Source organism: Paroedura picta, chromosome 10 (genome assembly GCF_049243985.1).
Source record: "Paroedura picta isolate Pp20150507F chromosome 10, Ppicta_v3.0, whole genome shotgun sequence".
Lineage (NCBI taxonomy): Eukaryota > Metazoa > Chordata > Lepidosauria > Squamata > Gekkonidae > Paroedura > Paroedura picta.
This window is the reverse complement of record NC_135378.1, coordinates 35,222,094-35,243,215: the sequence shown is the minus strand read 5'-3', so window position 1 is coordinate 35,243,215 and position 21,122 is coordinate 35,222,094. Positions and strand designations below refer to the sequence as shown.

The following is a 21,122-nucleotide window of genomic DNA, read 5'->3' as shown; positions in this document are numbered from 1 at the left end:
CAGATCGGAGAGTGCTCAATATGTAGATCTCAAGGAGTAAAAAAAAACTGATAATAAAAAAGAGGTTGGGGAACCTGGAACACTCTTTCCCTTTTAAATCAGAATTCACTAGACTCTCTCCAATCTATCCAATGAAGGGAATGGCCCACAGATTATTAGGCAGTATAAACAACAAGTTGATATGTAGCAACATGCCAGAGAGTCTCATATGGGCAATGTTGCCAAATGAACAAAAGCCATGACTTCCTCGGGTGGTATTTGCCAAATGAACTTTTGGGATATAAATTCCCAAACATTACAGGATGTATTTCATTTTAGCTCCTGACAGGTACATGATGTACCGTTTGTTAACTCTGGCAACGCGTATATAGGATGATGTGCCAATAAAGATGTTTGACTTGAAAGCACATGTCACAGCTTCTGTGCCGTTTTACCTTTGCATCTGTTGCTTCATCCTTCTTGGCTCTTTGGGGGAGAAGTGGAGGGGGGGGATTCTCCATGCAGCTTCTCAGCAAAACTCCAGGTAGATCACGTGCTAGGGAAGGCTAAGGAATATAGCAGGGAAAATAGTCTCTTCCCAGGTTGCAGCTTCAGATTGATTTGTGCCTAGAGGCAAAGACAGTCATGCATATTCAGTCACTGAATATTACTCCCTTGGAAGAATCACACACACAATGATACATGAGGTGGTATAGAGCAGGAAGCTCCTTGAAATACAGCCTTCAGCTCTATACCCTCTAAATCCCTGAGATGGGGGGGGGGGAGTTAACATCCAGAGGCCTGACAAAAGATAAGGTTGCAGGAAATATGGTAGTCCTCCAGCAAAAGCATCACCTTCCCTCCCCCTTGCTGAAGCAGGATGGAGGAGTGGAGATGATGCCTTTGCTAGAGAAAAGCAACAACAGCTTTGCTGGAGCCAGAATAAAGCACCTTGCAGGTATTCAGTTATCGAATGGCTGGTAGAAATGGGCAACAGCAATAATACTGTCACCTGCACCCACACTGGATTCTGTTATCTACTCATGGCCACTATGGTGCTGCAACTGTGGCTTCAGCATTTCTTCTGCCATTTGGTAGGGCACAATGTCCATTTCAGAGGTGCTCAGTGCTGGGGGCTAGGATATTCTCTTTAAGCCACCCCATGAATAGGAATGCCAGGTGCGCACTAATAGAGGGCAAAGGCCCCCAACACTCATCTGGACAGTGGATGGAAGCAGATTGACCAAACAAGGGGAGAGTGCTCAATGTCATCATGTGATGATATCACTTCTATTATGACCTGCCAGTGGTAGCATCACATCAGGGTGATGCTCCAGCACTCACTCCCAGAACTCTGTGGAAATCACAGGGTTTGGGAGAAAGTGCTGAAGTGTCACCCCAATGTAATTCTAGCACTTCAGGGTCATGCCATTTCATTGCTTTGATCTCCCCCTTGTTACCAAGTTACACCAATTGCCATACCTATCCCTGATCATCTTCTTTTTACAATTCATGGGCAGTGATCTCCAGCTTGCTAGAATAGGTCATATTTCCTTAGATCCCAGAAGCTCTTTAGCAATGGAAAAGATTTAGAGAAGAATCACATATTCCTGATAAACTGGTCCAAGATGTATTGCATTGTTATAGTTCAGGTTCTGCGGGGAGTTAACTGTTTTACTGTCTTTAAGATCTGTGCTGAAGGCTGTGCAGTAGCCAACTGGAAACCCTTTATTAAAGTTGGTTTCCTTGAACAAACATGTTAGAATACAACATTTATTGTTCCAAACAGCTAGTCAGGGTTCATGAACTTACTGTATATATATATACACACATAAAAATGTTAATACATTTAACAATTACAAATACAATTAAAATGATAAAGTTCAACTAAAACACACAAACCAAACCACACTAAAAGAAAACCTTTATTTATTATATTTCTATACCGCCCTCCCCGGAGGCTCAGGGCGGTTTACATTAAACTTATAAACAATACATAGAACAATCTTCATTAATAATCATAAGCTTATGACAATCATTGGTGGTATGCCAGATGAAACAAAAAGTAGACTTCACCTATTTGCAAAAGAAATCAATAGAGGAAGACAGATTAATCTCTCTGGGGAGGGAGTCCCAACGTTTTGATGGTACAATAGAGGAGGCCCTTCCTCAGGTTGCCACCTGTCTATCTTCAGATAGTAGGAGCAACTGCAGCAGGGCCTCCAAAGGTGACTGGAATATTTGTGTGTGGGGGGGGGGAGGCGGAATTCCTTATTAGTCCCAGCCTGTACAGGGATTTAAAGGTCCATTCTGGTGCCTTGAACTGAGCCCAGAAAATCTAGCTGCCAAAGCACATTGAAAGTGCATTATCCTATGTGTGCAGAATGGGCCTGGAATAAGATTCAAAGGATATAATTCCTAACATCCACAATCATTAATGTTATGAAAATATTCTGTAGTTTTTAGACAGTCTTCCAGAGCAGCTCAAAACTGCCTCTTGGCTCCTGTTCACAGTGTTAGACAGGTTTCCTGGGATCTGCTGGTAGCACAAGATGGAGCTGAGTGTCATCTGCTTATTGGTGTCAGCTCAGTTCAGATTTTCAGATGAGATTGCAGTTCCATCCATATTTATTTGGAAGAAAGCCCCATTGGCGTCAATTGGCCCAGGATTGCCAAAAGCTATCAAGGCCCCTCAGTCTTTTTCTTCCATTGCACACAGGATTTCCCCTCTACTTTTCTTCCTTCTGGCTGAGCAGCACCATTTATCTGTTTTCTTCTTCAAAAGGTATGGCTGTCCCACTGGTCACATTATATTTTGATGCTGGGTTGGGAGCCTCCTGGAGAATTAGAGACGGGGCATATAAGCATAGACATCACGCAGCACCAGAAATATTATTGAAATATCATTATCCAGCTTATTGTACAGCCACAGGCCATTTAAAATATTGAAATATCAAAGCTAAGTACTTTATGCACTCCTCCCACCTATGGGAAAAGGTCAGCTGCTCCTAGATCTAAAGCGAATAGTATAGGAACTGTTTTAATTTATCTTAAGAAATATTAACTACTTAATTTTAGGCTTATGTTAGATTTGACTGTGTTTTACTGATTATTATATTACATTGTTCTTGTGCCATGATGTCAATTACCCTAAACCCTTTGGAAGGGCAGTATAAAAGTTGAATAAATAAATAAAATAGGGAGGACGGGTACCTCTGTGGGCACAATGCCAGAGTCCACCATCCATAGCATCGATTCTCTACAGAGGAAACGATCCCCATAGCTTAGAGTTGAGCTGTCATGTCGCAAAATTCCTAGATCCTACCTGGAGGCTGGCATCCTTAGTAATTACCGTCCCCCAAATGTTATCATTCCAAGTCTCCTCCCTCCCATTGGCAGCCCTGAATAAATATGCATGGCTTCTTAATGTTTTCAGTGCACCGACTTATTCCTGATTTCTAGTGGCTTCAAAGCAGTGTGTATTTGCCTTAACAAAGAACAACTTCTGATGAGCTCTTCATTTGTGTCTTTAATTTCTCTTCACAGCAACTTGTCCAATTAGTACAGTTAGGCTGAAACACTTACTCAAATCGACATGCACTATACCATTTCAAGAACCTAATATTCTTGGGCTTTATGGATTTCAGCTCCCAGCCTGTCTTCTTAGCTCATAACCTTTAATCTCCACATCAATCTTGGTGCTCTGTTCAATTACTACAATGCTGTCTACTGAAAAGTAGTAGAGGCTCAAGGGGAGTATGTGAAAACTTGCAAGTTTCTCATTCATTTTCATTAAAAAGTAGAAAGCCAAAAAAGTTCATTCAGATGTTCACTAGAAATCCCACAATCCCTCTGTGATATATAACATTTAATCTTTCAGTGCTGCTAGCAAAATATTTTGTTTGATTTTTTTAATATTTTTTATCAACAAAGCATGTATGGGATCCCCCAAAGGATTCAGTGCTTTGAAATTATTTTTTAAAGAAAAGATTTCATATATTGTACGACTATAGATCATCAGAAAACTGTTGAAATAATTCTGTGAGACCTAGAGTTTATTTTGCTGAAATTCCCATCAAATTGAATATCTGGCTCTGAGAGGAGGAAAAAAAAACAAAACAAAAAACAGACAATTGTGCTCAGTGTGTGGGAAACAATGCCCAAATCATTTTTTGGAGGTATTGCATAGGGAATTTATTCTAGACTCTTAATGAGAAAGGCCCTGCTCCTCACAATAGAAATAAAGATACATAAAACATGCCCAACCTGCAGGAAGTGAAGATTAGATATAGTCAGGTTGAAACGGCAAAAAAAAAAAAAAAAAAGGGGGGGGTGAATTCTGGCCCCCCACTATGCTAGATTCTATGGCTCCTTTGCACCAAGTTTTCCTCCAACAAGAATAATATTCTTTCAACAAAGAAAAAGAGTTTTGATATTTCATTAGAGAAACCCTTTCTTCATCAGAAAAGTCACTCTCCATGGGAGGAAGACAGTTCTTGTTGAAGGAATACTTAATGGAAGAGACTCATAGGGTCAAACTTAGGATTCAAGGAAGTCATATGATCCAGCTCCACATATTTAAACTATATTTGATTAGCATTCATTTTTATATTTTCTTATTATATGAACACTTGTAATATAGTCATTCTTTGGGAACAAACGTCAATTGGCATACCAAGAACACAGAGCAGGCTTTCTCAACCAGGGTTTCATGAAACTTGTGGTTTCTTGACAGCCCTGGAAGGGGTTCCTAAATGGGTGGGAGTTAATTAATTGTTAATATATTTTTTAAGTTTGTTAAACATATCTGGTAATATATGGTCACATATGGTCATGTCGACCCCCCCCTCCCAAAATAGCCAATGATGTGCCTGCAAGGGGTGGGAAGGGGAGGAGCCTTGCCTATCTTTTCCAACCATATTCTGCAAGATCTCACCACTTCTGGGGTTTCTCAAAGCCTGAAGAATGTTTCAGGTGTTTCTCAAGGGTAAAAAAGTTGAGAAAGTCTGGTTTAGAATAATTGTTGTAGAAGATCCAGTTAGCCAGAGATAAAGAATCATATTTAGACAATGTGAGGGACAGAAGAAATGCTGTTAGCCTCAAACAGCACCCTAGCATTCTACATTTAATACATGCTTTATATCCTGAACTTATATCCTGAAATCATTTATAATTTCATAGTTCTAAAGATAGATCTAAAGTCCTTTTCATGCTATTCTCCTTCTCCTAATATTAAATTCTATCCTTTCTTTATTCTTCATCCCTATAGACGGCTTATCATGAGATTGCAGTGCATTTACACACTGTTAAAATCAACACAATAGATGCTGAGATATTAATTCCCCATGTGTTGTTTGAACTGTGAAAATGGCTGAGAAAATGTGTTTAACAGCTAAACTTTTGCTTCTGTTTTTGAGCTTCAGTGATATAGAAATCTGTGCAGATTTTTCAAGCATTTAAGATAGGCATTTCACCGCATAGAATGATGTACTTAAATATACTACCCAACTGTAGTTTTTAACATCTTTGGGGTGGTATTTTTACTAATACAATGCTTACCCTTTTTCTGTTCTTTGCGAGAAAAGCAACTTTTCTCAGTACTGAATATCAACCTAGACATCCAGACTCACTGAATTTCCATTGTTAATGGACTACAAACCCTTCTTTCCAGAACTGTAACTAGGAATCTCATGTATATCCCTGTCTTCAAAACTCGCCCAGGTACTGTTCATTCAGCTCACTAGGAATATGTCTATTAAAGGGTCATAAATAACTTTGACAATAGATAACGTTGAAGCTACAAAACCTCCTTTGAAAGTTATCAATTTGCACTGAATTATTCATTAAGCAGAGAGCATATATATATATATATATATATATATATATATATATATATATATATATATATATATATACATATATATATATACACATACATATACATATACATATACATATACATATACATATACATATACATATACATATACATATACATATATGTCATTCTCAAGAACACTGTGAACAAATTTATTTAATTTATGTCATACAGAAATCATAAAAACACACCACATAGAATATAATTATACATTGATGAAGAGGGAAATACAGATGGTTGGTATAACTCAAATTACAAAATCCTATCAGGTACAATGAACATTAGATAATGTAGCTCTTTCTCCCATCTTTTTGTATATAAATAAATGCATTTAAGAGAGCTTATGGAATGGAAATTGCTGACAGTTGGAGATAATTTTCCTACTTGTAGCAGAACCTATCATGGGGGGGGGGAGTTTGACTTCAGAGTTATGCTAAACTTTGTAGCAATGAAATAACATGTATAAAGCATTTCCACGAACAACATGCTGGAAACATAACTCATGAATAATTGAGATCCTCATTCAGCACATAACAAAAGTCTATCCATTTTGTTCACATTCCGAATACTAGCGTTCAATCAAATAATTTTTCATAAACCTTAAATTGTTCATTCAGAACCATTTCATTCATATACTACAAAGCTGGCCTCAGGGTCCTACATTGCTTCCAGGCATTCATTTCTCCAAAATTTTATGATCTTTTAGTAGCTTTACAACATTGGAGCAGAATGGTACTGTAAATTGTATCGACGGCTTTTTGATTCCTAACCTGACTTTTTATTGTATCTATATCCTTGTACAAATTGGTGCATGAGATCCTATTAGATTAGGAAGACAGAATATTTGACAGGCAAAGGAATACTAAATGTCATTGTATTAATTCTGATGAAGGTCAATCAATACTGCTGGCTATAGAACTCATGATATGAACACACTGTCTCAGATCTTGGGGCTCTTGAATGGAAAGTGTGAACTTCTCATGCTAGAAAATGATGCAAATATTAGATTTCATAAACCTATAATGAATCAGCTTGAAACAATGTAGGTATTAACTAGAAGTCTGCCATATAGTAATATTACTGAACTAATGTGATACATTATTGAAATACACAACATAATTTGTCTGAAGTGCACAGAGTCATAATTTTAACCAATTTACTGTTTGGTTTTGGAAATTTCAGCAGACCTTCCATCCAGAATCACGCAAAACTGTTGCCTTCCCTACAGCTGGTCTAATTGTGGTATTTCCACATAGTGATTAACAACTACATGGAGTAACAGTTATTGAAAGTTTTAATTTTGTTGTTGTTGCTGTTATCCATATTGTTGTCATACTTGTGTTGATGACAGCTTGCCAACTGGTAGACATTCCCAGCGGATACTAATGAGATGCCACAACTTGCCATAGCCAAGTAAATGTCATTCCCAGAGGTTTAAATATCTTGAGAACTACATTTCTCAAGGCACAGTGAAGTACAGTGCCAGGAATGTATTGAAAAGAACACATAAATTGGTAAAGGACACAAAGAAAAAGAGATTCATTTCAGGTTGCAGGCCAGGCTGCCCCCAAGTTGGTGACAGGAACAGTAGCTGTACCATAAGTGTGGAGGGGCACTTTGTTTAAAAAGCTGATATAATGAACCAGTCCAACACATGCAGAGTTGAATTACTATGACAAGACTGCAAAAAACATTGTAGCATTGTTGCCAGTAGTACTACTCCACAGCCTCTGCTAGAATACCTGGCTGCTGAAAATTCAAGGAGGCACTACCCTGTTGGCTCCCCTGAAAGAAGGTAGAATCCAGAGGAATCATTTGTAGTCCCTTCAGCAGCCTCAAATGGTCATGGAGACTCTGTCCACCTAGCTCTTTTCAGCAGGTTCTGATGGTCTTGTTGACTGTTAAATAGTGAAGAAGGCATTGCCCTCCTGGTTCTTCTGGAAGACAGAAGAATCCAAAGGAACCATCTGCTGTTCCTGTTTCAAGACCACTAAACTGGAGGATTTCTTGACAACCTTTCCCCATTGCGAATGGGAATTCCCCTTTAAAAGGGCAGGGGGAGCAGCCAAATGCAAGATAAGGAGAACAAACGAGCAAGAAGAGTTTGGGTGACACTATGGTTAAAACCATTTATATTGCTTTACCTCTGATCAGATAACAAATTTCTGCAATTGGTTTTAATTTATCTAGGCAACTACACATAGAAGCATATCCCACTTCCAATTACATCGATCCATCCTTATGAAATCCCTTTCTGTGACTTGATTGCAAAGCAGTCTAGAAAAAAAAACTTGTAAAAAGGATTTGTCAAAAGGGGAAAGTGCATTTCAATACCCACTAAGCAACTTTTCACCTAAAATTATGTCTATGACTACAACATTTTTGGTGGAAGTTTTAAAAGTTAGATCTAAGCTTTTTTTTAGCATTTCCTTTTGCAATATGTTTTGTTGTTGTTGTTTATACATATTTCCAGCTGCTTGATCCTTCTCTTTTTAATGCTGTAATGCTGTGGAATGCCAATCTGTAACCGCTCCTGTGGAGCAGTAATAAATAAAGTGCTAAGGGCAAGTTGGGAGGAGAAAGGGGCGGGTGCCGTCCAGGATAAAAACTCGGAGGGGCGAATCAGGAACCATGAAGCGGCTCCTGATTCGCCCCTCCGAGTGTCACTCACTCCGGGACCAAGTAGCCAATGGGGAGGCGCGTGATGTACGCCTCCCCGTTGGCTGCTTCCCCCTTCGTGGACTCTGCGCCTCACTGCCGGGAAAGGAGCAGGGGCCTGCTTCTTTCTAGCCGCACACCCTCCCAACTTGCCCTCCCAACACCCTCCCCTACCTTCCCACGACCACGGCAGCAGCGCCGGACTCCTGGCTCTGACAGCCGCTGGCCCTGCCGCACGGAAAGGAGTACCTTGAGCCCCTCCACAGCTGACCTCTTCCCCGGACCCACCAAGGTACGCCAACGGCCGCCGTGAAACACCCCCAACCCATCCATCCCAACCAACTCCACCCCCTACATCTCCCTCTCTGCTGCTCCTTGACCCCACCCGCCACCCCGACAGACGATGCGCCATGCCGCTGCTCGACCCTTTTCCCCACCTGACCACCTCAACCCCCCCGAGAAAAACTGACAGACTCTACACTGCTTTCTACCCCCCCAAACACCCCAAATCTTTGGCCACCCACCCACTCTTCCCCGCACCCCTACTTGCTGTTCCTTAGGTCGCCCTGTTCTCCCCCCGGCCACTCTGTGCCCGGACACCACCGCAGACAGGCCGCGCAACCCGTGTGGCCGCTGCAACAGCATCAAACTAAATGACGCATGTGCAGGCTTCCTCGCATGCGTCGTTTGCGTCTGATCACACTCGCCCCGCCCCCTGGCAACTATGGTACACCACGCATGCGCTGAGTCCCACGCATGCGTGGCTCCCCTCTCCCAACCCGCCAACCCCCCCACCACCTCCCAGCCCTACACACACCGCTGCCCGCCACCGACCCAACCCGCCCCCACCCACTGCACTTCCACCAGCCCTCCCTGCCACCGCAGAGTGCCCTTGCCACCCCTCTACCCCTTTGCCTATTTTTATAAATGGGCTTTATATCTAGTAAATTTAATGAATGAATGAGTGAGTGAGTGAATGAATGAATTATCCATTTATCAATCTTTTCACAACTCTCTGGAAGGACAAATTAGGCTAAGAAAGTTCCGTTTGATCACAGAATGTTATTTCAGTACCATGCAAATATTGCGTTTGGCTGTGAAGTTGTAGCATCCCTGATAAATTTCTTGCCTTTCAGGACAAAGTTGGAATCTTAATATTGCTTTAAAGTGCAGTGTGTGGTTTAATTACAAAATGTGTTGGTTCTGATTGAATAAATTACATGATTAAATCCTACACTGGATACAGAACAGTGCAAGTTATATTAAAAAGTCATTATATTTGTAACTCAGAGCAAGGCATTATAATTAAAAGGCAATTGGATGAAATTAGCTCAGAGAGTACATGCTTTTAAGCAAAATTTGCTAAATGAACATTAACAGTTAACATGTGCCTTTTATTAGCTGGTCGACTTTCTCACCCCACACACACACACCAGGGAGCCACAGCCAAAGCTGAAAATGCTTAAATGTCAAGGAAAGAGACACATAAGAGACACCCACATGGAACAATCCTATTGTGATTCCAATCCAAGCTACTGATAAATAAAAGCAGGAAACGCTGCATAGGCAACATAGTGCTCCTTGTTCTCCCAATGTCCGGAGTGATATTTTGTTTCCAGCAGCTGTATACTGTGGAAAACATGCAGCTGTTTCATTGGTCTGGCTATTCCTAATTTCAGTCCTTGGCTCTTGTTAACAACCAGGTATTATAAAAGATTGCACAGAAGAAATGTGGTTTGCATCATCATTATGTTTTTAATCGGTAAGTTTCACAAGTTTAGGCAAGCTGTGGACAATCTTCTCCTTTCATACCCCAAAAGAAAAATGTCAGGCAACAAAGGCCCATGACACATTCACATCTTAATGTAGATTTTCAGAACAGTAAGCCTTTAATCTCGATTTTGTATTCTGTGCCTACTTTACACACCATTATTTTTTTTCTCCAGTGTATTTATTCTGTAGCTAGTAGATTGAAGATGGATTAAACTAGTGGTTATTCTTTTTTTGGCTGCACTGCAAATTAACTCATTTCCATCCTTTTAAGTCAGGCTTTCTCAAATAAGGTTTCATGAAACCCTGGGGTTTCTGGATGGCCCTGGAAGGGTTTCCTGAGTGGGTGGAATTTTTAATATATATTTTTTAGAATTTATTAAACATTTATTGGGTGATGTGACCAATCTGCCCTCCCCAATGGCCAATGATGGGCTTGGAGGGGGTGGGAAGGGGAGGAGCCCCAGGTGGGCATGCACACAGCTATGCTTCTCAGCCATATTCTGCAAGATTGTACCACTTCTGGGGTTTATCGAAGCATAAAGAATGTTACAGAGGTTTCTTGACAGTAAAAAAAGTTGAGAAAGGCAGTTTTAAGTGGAGGTTTTGTAAGAAGCTCTCCAAACAGTTCACCAACTTTGGGCATCCCAAACCTGGCTCTAAGCTCAGAGTGGCATATTTATCATATCCTGCAGCCTCAAAATGGCTGAAAGATGTTGACCATCAATGTCAAATCAACACAAAGATTCAGGCCCTGATAACTCTTCTCTGACTTCCCTCCACAGGTCTTGGACCTAGTCAGGCTGCAGTGTCTCATTGGTTACCTCTCCTCAGGCTGCTTGTTGATCTCATGTCCCTGAACTACCTATCCTGTACTATACCCACCAACCCTAAATGAGGACCTGACCAGTCTAGCACAGAGCTGAAGTTACTTCTAGCAATGTTGGCAGTTTGTGGTAGACATAAAAAAGAAGCCAATTGGAAATAAACTTAGTGGTGGGGTTGCCAATTTCCAGGTGGGGAATGGAGTTTTACAAATTAACTTTGCATTGTATAAACAGTTTCTTTTCCCTGTCCTAATTCTGTTGCTAGCCATTCCCCTCCCCCACACAAAGAGTCTCAAGCTTTATAAACTTTCCTTATGCAGAAAGTATGTCTCTATTTGATTATCCTTTTCTGTTCTGACTCTAGCTTTATAATGTTTTTTTTTAAATGGGAATATCAGAATATGCCTAACCATTCTATTGTATTCACATCATAAATGTATAAGAAGGCATTGCAGCACTGACAGTTTTATTTTCCATTCTTATCAAAATAGTCCATATTAAGGAACATGCCTCTTTTCACTGCCAATGCACATTGAGTGAACCGCCATAACCCAAGAAACCTTCCTGGTGACTAATTGGCAGTTCAGATCAGACGAATGAATACATAAATTAGAACCTCCCCATGTGTATCAGTTTGCAGTTACTTACACTAAATACCCTCTGCCACTTGCTTATGTATTCATTCCTCTTGGAGCTCTTCACCATTTCTCTGGGGTTTCACCATATAAAAATCATTTGACTCATTTGAAAACTTGGCTGGTTCCCTGCTCATTGCTGACTTCCCTTTATTTATGAATAAAGTAAATCACACCAAATGTAATACAGATCCCCAGGCAACTTCATTGCAGCCATACTATCTCTTTATCATGATTTGAACAAACATTTGCTCAGACTATATTGAAGCCAACCATGACGTTCTTAGAGTGCTAGACAAGAATCTGGGGACAACCCCCCCCCCCAGGTTTGAATCTCCCGCCATGGAAGCTTGCTGGTAGACTAACCTGCCTCCCAGGATTGTTACGAGAAGAAAGCAGAGTAAAGGAAAATGATGTAAGGATGACACTTGCTTTGGGTCGCCTTTGAGGACAAGGCAAGCTATAAACCAAGTATGTAAATAAACTCTTACAATATTTGTATCTATGATTTTGACAATAGAGAAATGGAGATATATAAGATGAGAAAAGTTTTCATCATGACTGTGTTTAGCAATTGGGATATATCTCTGGGATAATGTCTAGCTTTGCTACCAATGCAGAGGGAATGAACATTTGCGTGCCGATACATTTGCAGTCACACGGCATGTTGCCTTTAGCAAAAAAGTGTCACTGCCAGCTCAAAAGAATCCTGAATAAATATGGACGTAAGACAGATTGATTGACCTTGATTTTACCAGAGAAAGTACCCGAGAGAGTCCATAAGAGTTAATGGATGAACAGGTACGTGGCTTGGTTTTTGAAGCAGCAGATTAAACACCGGGAACGAGCAGAACATTATCTCATTAATAATTATCTTATTAATGAACTGTCTACATCGAACAAAATCCAATGGAGGGACTGCAGGATGGAAAAGCTGACTGGAAATAAAAAAAAAAGTAGGTAGACTGCAAACAAATTTCACCTTTGTTTGGAGTACAACTGTGCCTGTTCTTTAGAGACCAATGTCAAAAGTCAAAAAGAGGTTTAAGGGCAGAGGTTTTCTATCTCCCTAGCATTTCTAATTACTCCCTCTTCTGGAATAACATTGAAAGAGATGTAGGATAGGTTCTCTTTCAATATTAATATCAAAAATCAAATCCATCTTTAGATAGTTCTGTGCCATTTTACCTTGAGATCAGCAGCCTGAGTTTATTATATGGGCTGGTGCAGTGACTCAGATGATCTTACATTTGCAAATCCCATTAAAGCTAAATTGCAACTAGGCATGTGAAAGGGGGGGAATGGTATTTTTCAGGTTGGGGTAAAAAATTGGACCTGAAAAATATCAGTATTTGCTGAGATTCTCGAATACCAATACTGGTATTGGTAGTTGGGTTCGGCAGCATTCAGGAATACCGAATATTTCAGCTGCATTATACACTGTAGGGTCATTAAAGTCAATGGCAAATTTAGCCTAAATCTATTCAGTCTGTTCTCCTCAAAAGAATTCTCTAGTTTCAAAAGATTGGGCCAAGGGGTCCAATTCTATGGGCACCCTATAGAGGTTGCCCCTATCTTCCAATGTTTCCTATGGTGGGGAATAGTTAGGCAGCAGTACAAACCCAGCAGCATGTCCCAGACAATCTCTGCAGTGAAAGTGAAGGGGGCTTTTTTTCAAGGCCAGCCTAGTGCAAAGGTGCCCACTGTGGCAGTGCCCAAACCCAACATCACTGAGGACAAATCTGAGAATCTCTGAAGTAGCAACAAAGGGGAGTGCATTTCTGCAAGGACAGCAATTAATGTACTAGCACCCAGCAGTAAAACTTCCCAAATGTGCGCTGAATACTTGGAAGAAACTGCATGAGAATGACTGGATTGTGCATGAAAAGGTGACATTTCAGGTTGCAGAGATAAATGGAAACACAGCAATTGGTGGAGGGACAAGTGCATGATTCACAGCAAGAGTCCAATCAGAAGGGGAAAAAATCCCTCTTTTTCTGTATGTAGAGGTGGAATAATAATGGTAATAATCATCATAATAAATCTGGTACATTTTAAAAGCCTGTGCTATCCTTACTTTTTCATACCTTACAATAACCTGAAATCGTTGCCCTCCTGGGGAATAATCATATGTAGTCTAAAACTCAAGGTGGGTGATTCCCCCCCCCCCCCCATCTCGTCCTATATGGCAACTGTGCTTCTGTGTAAGCTTCAAAATGGAAAATAAGTACTGGACTCTGATATGCAATCTTATTCGCTCACTATTTCTGGGACTTACTTACCTCTCCTACTGCAAAAATGTGACCAAGACATCTCACTCATTACTAATCATATGATTTCAAAACTGCTCCATCTAGTTGCAGAATATTAGATGAAAAAGGAGACAGGAATGACAGGAAGTCGAAAGTGGTGCCCTTATATAATCAAGGCTTCTGGAGTGTGGATTTCCGGCCAGGGAAGAAATCATACCATAGCTTGACAAGTCATTCATTACAATAAGAATGGAGTATTAATATCTCTCCTTCTTTCAAGGTGACTGACTGAATAAACAAATAAAAAAACTGCTAACTTTCAAGCCTCTCTTGAAACTCAGTGGAATAATGGGAAAAAAATTTAAAACAACCTTAAATAAGTGTTGCTTTTGAAGAAAGCCAGCCATTTCCTCCCAAGTATACAATTTTTATTGAATATTATGTATTAATCAAAGATCTAGTGAGATGTAGATTTTGCACACTTTGGATGGTTAAAACACGCCGATTTACCACCGCACACATATTGTATGTGTGAGTGCAGTGAATAAAATCTACAACCATAGGTCAGTTTTCTCAATTACCTTTTGTCAGCTCAAGCACAGCCTTTCATCGGATCAGTTCAAGCATTACCTGTGGGCCACCAAGTACTGGATACTCTTGTGATTTGCATGCAATAATAGAATTCTGGCAGGGGACTTCAGGGTCTATCTTCTTGATGATCTTGCTGGTTGTCTGACTCCTTAGGAATAGATGCTATAAACCATATAGTGGAGTGGAATTTCCTCAGCTGTTCCAGATCTCAAGACACTCAATTCAGTGAAGAACGTATCTCTCTAGTACTATCCACCCTACTCCTCCCCAACAGAAAAATGTTCCTTTTACAGCTTGCCACCAATAGGCTTGCAGGAAATTATCAGTTTAGTTCCTCTTTTCCAAGAAATAACTCTGGCAAGTTCTGGTCTGACCTAGCAAGCCCAGGCTAGCCCAATCTAGTCATATCCCATAAGCTCAGTAGGCTTGATCCTGGCTAGTATTTGGATGGGAAACATCAAAGAAATACTAGGATTGTGGCACAGAAGTAAGCAATGGCAAACCTACTCTGAAAATCCCATGGGTCCCCATAAATCAGCAGTGACTTGACAGCACATTCTACCACCATTTTTGGTCTCCAAATTACACTGGATGTAAACTGTGGGGATCTTGCCTGATGTCCTGGCTTCAATTGAGTCTTATAATAACCTTCTTGCCTTCTTTGTGCACTTCATTGTAAGAAAGCCAAATTATGTTTTTTTTTTGGTGGGTTCAGGATAATCAAAATAACTCCAAGTACCCTACTTTCAACACCATGAGATCTTTCTCTTTTTAGCTATGTTCAATTACTCATCGTTCAGTTCTAGGACATTATAATAAGTCTAATGCTGTTGTCTGGATGCCTTGCTTTTGTTCAGATTCTTTTGTTCTGTTGGTTACCCTTCAGTGACATATTTGTCTTTCTTCCCACTCAAGCTGGATGACACTCAACAAGTAAAACTCATTCTATAGTCTTTGTTCAGCTTGGAAGACGGTTTAGAGTTACCCATGAGCATGAGCAGAGCTCAAAGTAAATATTGTACTTCCTAAGGTTCAGCTTTTATCTAAGTTATTTATGGAATGAAAAGCCAACCACAAGCCACTCACCAACAAAAATACTGACTGATCCCACCAAAGGATATACAAGTTTACTCAATAATATTAAAATATTTCAAAAGATATAAGAAAATGTAAGCATAAAGATTGGTTTGGGGAATTCATGGAGAATTAACAACGTTGTCTGGAAAAGGCACAGTTTGGGGAAGGGATGGAATGCAGCAGGGGGAACTCAGCAGAGATATCATGCCATACAGTCTACCCTCCAAAGATGCCATTTTCTCCAGAGGGTTATGGACATTAAGATGGACTCTGAATTACAACTGATCTCCAGAGTACAGCAATCAGTTCCCCTGGAAGAAAAGGCAGCTTCGGAAATTAGCCCATCAAATCTCTGCTGAACTAGTAATGTCACACCCAGGGAAAGCCCAGAAGTGATGTCTTCTTACCGCTTTCACAACAGAAGTCATAAACAGTGAACCATCACACGTTATGAGGGAAGCCTAAAAGTATCCTGAGTTACAACATGATTTTACTACAGTCACCAAATATTTTGGCACAAGCAAAGTTACTTGCTTGTCGTCATCTCCTTGTTAAGAAGAAGACTTAGATTCTAGAGAGTGAGAGACCAGTATAAACAAATGAAAAATCAATACAGCTCTCAAATCTGAAAATCCAGGCCAATCCAAAAGAATAAAATATATGGATTCAATTTAGTTAGTAGCATATCTGCAAAATCAGAAATTATGTCTGCACTCTCTGAGAATTTCCAGTGTTTCCTTGAGAAGTGTGATATCACTTCAGAGTTTCCATGAAAATTATGTCATTCTTTCGTCAATGGATTTTTTTAAAGCTCTCAGCTCTCTCAGTGTTGTGTGGTTGTAGTATCATATTAGCCCTCTAGTTCAAATGTCTAATGTACCATGAAATTTTCCAGGTCATTTTGAGCAAATCATTGTCAGTCCTATTTACCTTACAGGGTTGTTGTGAGGATAAAGATGAAGAGATAACAATGTGTACCACCTGGAACTCCTTAAAATGTAACAAACAAATATGAGAGGCATACATGCAAGTGATCTACCAATCAGAAAGGATTCCAATTTATAGATCATTAGTCATTTGAATCCCTATTGGGAAGAAAGGTGGGATATCTAAATAAATAAACGTTTACTTTCACATGAAATTGCTAGCAGAATTTTACATTGGGATGCAGTGAAACAAACTCTAAATTTAGAGAGCTGTGTTGGAATCCGGGAGCACTTGATCAGATGCACACAAAATGTTGTGCCAAGAATTAAACTTTGTGGTCTTAAAGGTGTCACTGGGCTCAAATTTTGTCTTTTCAGTTCAGACCAACATGTCTATCCACTTGAATATAAATTTAGAGAACATGCAAAACAATTGTAATAATTATTGATCAAATTCAAGTCATTTTCCTCCTATTTTTTCATTTTCCTTCAAGTTTTATTTCCTCTCTCTATATCAACTGTGCCAACTTTTCATTTTGAAATATTTAATTATTGAACATTAGACATGGTTAGAAAATACTGCCTTTTCTTTACTATTTATTAACAAGCTAATAAAACTCTAAAAGCTTCAGTCCCGAACTTACCATGCTTCTTTCTCTTTGACACTAAGCCAATGCTGTACAAAAACAAATTTAGAAATTTCACTGCCAGTCCAGAAAATAATGGGATATCTTTTCTTTGCTCAGATCATTTAAGTTCAAGATGGGCTTCCTGCCCATTCCACACACATTGAATAATGTACTTTCAGGGAGGTTTTGCAGCTGGATTTTCCTGTGTGAAACAGAAAAGCCTACTTCTAAGATGCATTGAAAGTGTATTATTCAATGTGTACTGAATGGGCCTATAGAGGAAAAAAATGTTCCTCACAATAGTTAGTTGGATTGAAACATGACTACTAGCAGGCCATATTTTTGGTTTTCATGGCCATAAATAGGTTTGCTGCTTTGAAACCTCTAATATAAGAGGTGCTATCTACAAAGCTTTCAGTCTAGGTATAGAAGAAAACATTAGGCTGCCAGAAGTCTATAAATTCTAACAGGAAAGACAGACTATGTCTAAACCTTTTCATGAGAGGTCTGGACTCAGTTCTCTCTCTCTCTTAACCTGCTGCATGTTTCACAATAATATAATACACCTGGCAGCAAGTCTGCATGGCAGTAAGATGGACAGAGGTTGAAGTCTACATAGAGGATCAACAAGTGCTTTTGGAAAGAAGAAACCAGTGCCAGGAACTCCTTTTGGAGCAGGGATAACTCCAAAGGAGCCTTTCTCCATTTTTAACCATTGAGAAATTCCTTAAATATTCTTCAGGCTTCGAGAGCTCCCATAAGTGGTGCAATCATGCAGAATGTGGTTGGGAAGCAAAGCTGTGCACATGCCTACCTGGGAAACCTTCCCTTCCCTCCCCCCCCTCCAGGTCCATTATTGACCATTTTAGGTGGGGGGGGTAGGTCGATGTGACCAAATATGGTCATATCACCCAATAAATATTTAACAAAAAGTTAAAAACATATTAAAATTAATTAACTCTCATACATTAAGAAAACCCTTCCAGGTCTGTCAACCCCCCCCTCCAGGGTTTCACAAAACCCCATTTGAGAAAGCCTGCTCCAAAGGAATATATATCCTGATCATAACAAGGTGGCAACTTAAATGTTACAATGTTGTTACAATGACTGGGGCAACTGTGCTGCTGGAGCTATGCACGGTTTACTTATACATAAAGTCTATGGTTTCAATATGACTTAGGGTTGCCAACCTGCAGGTGGGGTCCGAACTTCTCTTGAAATTACAACCACTCTCCAGACTGTGAAAAGCAGTTCCCCTGAAGAAATTGGCAGTTTCAGAAGAAGGCCTCTACACCATCTCATCCCTGCTGAGTTTCCTTTCCTTCCTAAACTCTACCCTTCCCAAACACCAATCCTAAATTTCTCAAGCCAGAGCTGGCAACCCCTGAATTTAATCCTGATTAAATATGGAATGGATGACAAGTTTAATCAGCTGAATTTATTCACTGAAGCAGTAGGGGTCATTTTTAATAACTGGAACTGTGAATTAATGGCATATTTGTTTATTTTCTGAGGCTGTTTATCTTTTGGGGCATTTGTATCAACAGGAAATGAAAATAAAATATTAAAAATTGTCTTTCATTTAATGAATGGTAGCTTTTGTTTATTAAATCATAGGATGTTATACTGGAGCACAACAATATTTAAATGTGTCAATAAAATAGATTATATTTAAATATTTAAAGGTTTTTTGTTAATATGTACATTTGTTGAATAGAATCGGTTAATGGCAGATGTGTATCTTTTGGTCAGTTGCTATCCATCCTTGATTTCCTTGGCACCCTTAATAAAAAAATTATAGAAATGTCTCTATTTAGAGGTATGGAATGACAATTGCCTCCCTCACCCGCAATCTGAGTCCTACAATAATCAAAGAAAAGCAAACACCAACAAAAACTAATAGAGAAAATACTCTCTTTCATAAAGTGATGCAAATGAAAGTTTGGCAGTTCAGCACTGGAGAAAATGGCTTCCATAAGAAAATGGTTTCCTCAATTGAGCCCTTTCCCAATCAGAATCCAATTTTAAAAGCAAATAGCAAATCAAATATTGCATTAACAGGGGCAGTAACTTTGCTGCTCAAACACAGCAACCTTCCCCCTCAAACTTTTAAGGAAAATATGAGGCAGAAAACACTCTACTCCATCAATTAAATCTGGGGGAATATATGCTTTCCCCTGCTCACTGTAAGTGAGAGTTCTGAAACTCAGCTATTGAGAGAATTCATAAATGCAAATAACTTGGCAAGATTGTTTTGGCCACTTCAAGTCAGATTCAATCAGATTCAAACAGGTAGCAATATCAGTCACAAGAAAAAGAAATAGCAAGCATCTCTCTCTCTCTACCACAATAATGAAAGTTTTCAATAGCAGTGGAGATAGATACATTTGTGAAAAATATCAAGGAGCAGTTTTGAGACCAATTTCATATGTAACTCTAAATGCCCTTCTGTACCTCTCCCTTGATCCTGGTATATATGGGGGAAAGACAGAATGGCAATTTTAACTTTACTTTGCTTGTTAATGGATTGATGACATGGAACAAAGGTAGATATACAAGTCCATTTTAACCTTACTTCAATTTTGGATCACTTATTAAAAGATTTGTTTTAGATGAAGTTCTTTTTAAAAGACAGACAGACAGTACCTATTAATGGACATCTGTTCCCCAAAGAAAAATTATCTGAAACTTGCAGGGGTAGTTCAATTGAATAAATTATTTTTCCTTACAATTGTAACACTTTTGTTGGGTTTTTTGCTATTTGATGCAGCGCACTCCTCTTGTTGAGCCTCTTGTGGCGCAGAGTGGTAAGGCAGCAGACATGCAGTCTGTAAGCTCTGCCCATGAGGCTGGGAGTTCAATCCCGGCAGCCGGCTCAAGGTTGACTCAGCCTTCCATCCTTCCGAGATCAGTAAATGAGTACCCAGCTTGCTGGGGGGTAAAAAGGTAATGATTGGGGAAGGCACTGGCAAACCACCCTGTATTGAGGCTGCCATGAAAATGCTAGAGGGCATCACCCCAAGGGTCAGACATGACTCGGTGCTTGCACAGGGGGATACCTTTACCTTTACCTTTACTTCTCTTGTATTACACAAAGCAGATAGCCAGTCCTGACTTTCTTCTGCCTCGCTATAGCAGGAGGAACTTCTCAACAGCCCAAGAACCTCGTGCTGAGAAAACCCATTCAGAAATGTCTGCATTCATCATAGAACCCTGTTTTTGATCTATGGCAAATGAAGCTAGTAATGCCCTACCTGGCCCCAGAATACTTAGCCCCATTGGTCCATGCAATGGTCACCTTCAAGCTATATTACTGTACTCCCTCTATATAGATCTACCCTTAACTTTGATCCAGAAATTACAGCTAGTCCGGAATGCAGCTGAGTGAGACCTCACAAGTTCTTCATGCAGACCCCATATTCATCCTGTGCACCTATAGCTCCATGGGCCACAAGTTGAGTTTCTGACTGTGTTTAAGGTATTAAACTTTAAGGTCTTATGGGGTTCAGGCCCTGCATATCTGATGGACTGTCTTTCTGAGTATGTCCCCTGAAAAGTACTCTGCTCAGAAGATTCCAACCTATTGGTAATCCCTAACCCCCCAAAAGTTATTGGTCTCAATCAGAGCCAGGGTCTTCTTGGGCCTTACTCCAGCCTGGTGGAATGAGCTGTCAGGAGAGATCCAGGCTCTATGACAGCTCCTGAAGTTCTGAAGGGCCTGTAAAATAGTGCTTTTCTGCCAGGCATATGGTTGGGGCCAATGCTAGAATTTAGGGCCATCGGGATTCCCCCGCCCCCTCTCTCTAACTGAACCTGGGAAACAAATTAAATCAGGACTATACTGATCCCTTGACTTGACTCTTGGAGGTAGTGGCAGAGCATTCTTCTAACTAGGAATTT

The 21,122-nt window shown here is 40.0% G+C and overlaps 1 protein-coding gene across 1 annotated transcript in view; it reads right to left on the bottom strand.

Annotated features, from left to right (window-relative positions):
• Positions 1-1,993: 1,993 nt before the first annotated feature.
• Positions 1,994-21,122, bottom strand: part of LOC143819938 (uncharacterized) — a 226,884-nt gene continuing 207,755 nt past the window's right edge. Inside the window, exon 3 of the transcript XR_013225170.1 lies at positions 1,994-2,816. The gene's annotated coding sequence lies outside the window, so the exon portion shown is untranslated. The remainder of the gene's footprint in view (positions 2,817-21,122) is intronic.